The sequence below is a fragment of the Ailuropoda melanoleuca genome, chromosome 11, assembly GCF_002007445.2.
Source record: "Ailuropoda melanoleuca isolate Jingjing chromosome 11, ASM200744v2, whole genome shotgun sequence".
NCBI lineage: Eukaryota > Metazoa > Chordata > Mammalia > Carnivora > Ursidae > Ailuropoda > Ailuropoda melanoleuca.
This window is the reverse complement of record NC_048228.1, coordinates 38,615,410-38,619,364: the sequence shown is the minus strand read 5'-3', so window position 1 is coordinate 38,619,364 and position 3,955 is coordinate 38,615,410. Positions and strand designations below refer to the sequence as shown.

Here is a 3,955-nt window from a genome sequence, read left to right as displayed (position 1 = left end):
CTCACAAAAAAAAAAAAAAAAAAAAGAAAAGAAATCTTGCCATTTGCAATAACATGGATGGAGCTAGAGAGTATAATGCTAAAAAGTAAGTCAGAGAAAGACAAATACCATGTGATTTCATTCATATGTAGAATTTTAAAAAACAAAACAAAAAAGCAAAGGGGGGAAAAAGAGATAGATAGATAGAAGGAGAGAGACAAATTAAGAAACAGACTCCTAACTATAGAGAATAAATTGCTACCAGTGGGGAGGGGTATGGCAGATGGGTCAAATAGGTGAGGTATGGAGTGGTGAATTACTGTATTGTACACCTGAAACTAATATAACACTGTGTTAAATAACTGGAATTAAAATAAAAACTTAAAAGAAATCTTCAAATAACTTTATGTAATTAATCTTGTGAATATTCACAAAACTAAGAATGCCTTTACAGATTCACTGGGAGTATTTGTTTGGAGCTTTTTATGTAAAATAATTTTTTTAAAAGATTTTATTTATTTATTCGACAGAGATAGAGACAGCCAGCAAGAGAGGGAACACAAGCAGGGGGAGTGGGAGAGGAAGAAGCAGGCTCATTGCAGAAGAGCCTGATGTGGGGCTCGATCCCAGAACGCCGGGATCACGTCCTGAGCTGAAGGCAGATGCTTAACTGCTGTGCCACCCAGGCGCCCCTGTAAAATAATTTTTATAAGAAATATGTAAATATATTCTTGGTTATTTGAATGATAAAAAAATATTTTTATTTGATTATCTTTAATTGCTATTCTTTTTGTTTTTACTTTGCCAGATGATCTTAAGTATTGATAATAGCAAATCAACTAATTAAATAAATGTTGTTATTCAAGGAGAAAAAAATTCAAATCATACATGATTATTGACTATGATTATTTGTTACTAAAAATCCTGAGTTTATTCAATATGTTAAAAAATAAAACAATTCTAGGATAGGGTCTATATTTTGGATAAATAGAAGCAAAATCCCGAAGAAATGTATTAAATTCTCTGTTTCATTTTCCCTTCCATAATTAACCAATATTCTGCATATGTAAATTATCTATTGCTCAAACCTTGTCACATTCATCTCCCCATTTAGTCAAAAGGGTTTGTTGATATAATGAATTTGTTAACATACTAACAGATAAAAAAAATTCAGGAAAGTTCTGAATAATTTAGTTTTGTGATATTACAAAAGGATCATTTGGGCTGCATTTCAAATCACTTTATGTTGTTTTCAGAGGTAGTTTAACACTTCCATGCTAGGTCATTTCAACTTAGTTTGAGTCAGGGTCTTTTCTAATGTTATTAAATTTGCAAATGGAGTTGTAAAACTACTTTTTAGATTAGATTTTTTTTTAAGATTTTATTTATTTATTCGACAGAGATAGAGACAGCCAGCAAGAGAGGGAACACAAGCAGGGGGAGTGGGAGAGGAAGAAGCAGGCTCATTGCAGAAGAGCCTTGATGTGGGGCTCGATCCCAGAACGCCGGGATCACGCCCTGAGCCGAAGGCAGACGCTTAACTGCTGTGCCACCCAGGCGCCCCAGATTAGATTTTAATAGTTACTCTAAGAGTACTCTAGAATAGTGAAAAAAAAAAAAAGATTCCCAATTTTTTCCAGAATGAAGAAACACACTCATGTCCTTGACATTACTAATAGCTTACATAAAGAAAGATTTCATGAAGATTATTTTCTTCTCTTATGTTTAATTCTGTATGAGATTCATTACTAATAACCTAGTCACAGGAATAAATTGATTTTAGAGTGTCTTAAGTATAACCTAACAGACCAGTATATGAATCTTAATGTTTAAAAAAAGTCTTCAGTCTTACATCTCTCCAGCAGATATAAACCCCAAAGGAAATTGAATTAGCAAACTTCCGTTTCCAGCCAACATGGAGTAACAAGGATTGACTCTATCCTCTTGCTTGATACAGCTACAAAAAAAAGAGAAAAATATGTGAAACAATGGCTTTCTGGGCATTGGATATCAGGCAACGTTGATTGCTAATGCAAGAGTAATGACCAAGGGGAGCCTTGTGGTTGCCCAGATTACTGCCTGGAGAAAGGGCCCAGGCCGTGGCACAGAGAGAGGATCCTAAACAGAACTGTGCATTTTTGGAGTTTGGTAGATGGACTTGGGAAATTGGAAAACCAAAGATGCCTGGAGTTAACAGGACAGAGTACTGGAAAGAGGGAGGAGCGCTCTACGGAGAGAAAACAGCAGAGCTGTGCGGAGGGCCATCCTCAACTATGTAGTTGGGAACTGCTGAGTATAAACGTATAAGGAAACAGTCTGACACCAGGAAAAGGACCACAGAGAAGATGTAGAGGGGACAAACTCCTGAGATCACATAGGACCAGAACAGTGCCTGTTCCTCATACCCAGAAGAGAAAACCACATATCTCACAAGGCATCCGAATAATAGAAATCATCTTGCCTCAGTAGTCAAGAAAAACTAGGCCTTAACTAAATGCTTCTCTGATTCTGCCTGACAAAGATTAAAAGCAAAAATTGAAATGAAAGCACCATTTCCAAGTAATTTAACCGTACCCCAGAACAACACTTAATATTTAAAGGAATATGAGTATATCTAATACTCAGCAGGACAAATTCGCAATGTCTGGCATGCTATTGGAATTTACCAGGCATGCAAAGACAAAGGAAAATACAACTCATAACGAGAAGAAAAACAAATCAAAAGTAACCCTGAAATGACGCAGAAGATAGTTTAGTAGACAAAGATATTGAGCACTTTTAACTGTATTCCATATGGTCAATAAGGTATAAGTAAGATTAAGAATGGTCAGTGTGGACAAAGAAGACATAAAAAACACTCAAACAATATCTGAGACGGAAAATACCCTGGGCAGGATACTAATGGCAGATAAAACATCACAAGCGACGATTAGTCACCTTGAAGACCTAGTAATCGAAATTACCCATGATGAAACCTAGAGTGAAAAATAACAAAACAAACAAACAAACAAACAAACAAACAAAACAAATCATCAGTGAACTGTGGGATAGCTTCAAGTGCCCAAATATATATGTAACTGGAACCCTCAAAGGCAGAGGAAGAAATAATGGTCATTGTCCCCAAATCTGGTGAAAACTTTAAACTCACAGATCCAAGAGCCACAGGCACAGGGAACATAGAAAACACACCAGGGCACGTTGCTGTCACATTGCTTAAGACTAGTGATAAAGAAAACTCGTAAAAGCAGCCAGAGAAAAAAGATACATTGTATAGAAGGAAGCAAAGAACAAAGATAAGGATGTCAGTACTTTTTTTTTTTTTCCAGAAACAATGCAAGCTAGGAGACTTTGGAATAACATCTTTATAGTACTGAATGAAAAAGACTATTACTTAGAATTCTTTGCCCAGCCAAAATACCTTTCAAAAGTAATAGTGATTCATTAAATTGCAAAATAATAATAATAATAGTAAAATAAGGCTTTGTCAGACATGAAAACTGAAAAAAGTCACCAGGAGCAGACCTACACAATAGGAAATGTTAAAGGAAGTTCTTTAAGCAGAAGGAAAATGATACCAGATGAATATGCATTCCTAGGCAAAGGAATGAAGAGCACCACAGACGGTAACTACATGAATAAATATGAAGGTTCTTTGTCTTATTATTTAAATTTCTTGAAAAGAGAATTTTTTTTTTTAAGATTTTTTTTTTGAGAGAGAAAGCGAGCACAAGCAGGGGGAGGGGCAGAGGGAGAAGCAGACTCCCCACTGAGCAGGGAGACCAATGTGGGACTAGACCCAGGACTCCCAGGACTCTGGGATCATGACCTGAACCGAAGGCAGATGCTTAACCAACTGAGCCACCCAGGCGCCCTAAAAGAGAATTATTAATTCAAAAATTAATGATGACATATTGTGTAGTTTATAACATATGTAGAAGAAAAATATATAGCAGAAAAATAGCACAAATTCTGGAAG

At 36.0% G+C, this 3,955-nt stretch overlaps 1 long non-coding RNA gene across 1 annotated transcript; it reads right to left on the bottom strand.

Annotated features, from left to right (window-relative positions):
• Positions 1-613: 613 nt before the first annotated feature.
• LOC117804405 lies at positions 614-3,196 on the bottom strand. Its single transcript, XR_004628788.1, has 3 exons — positions 3,128-3,196; positions 1,832-1,936; positions 614-671 (listed from the first exon to the last, which is right to left on the bottom strand). It is a non-coding gene; the product is annotated as an uncharacterized LOC117804405 (long non-coding RNA).
• Between the last annotated feature and the right edge of the window lie 759 nt (positions 3,197-3,955).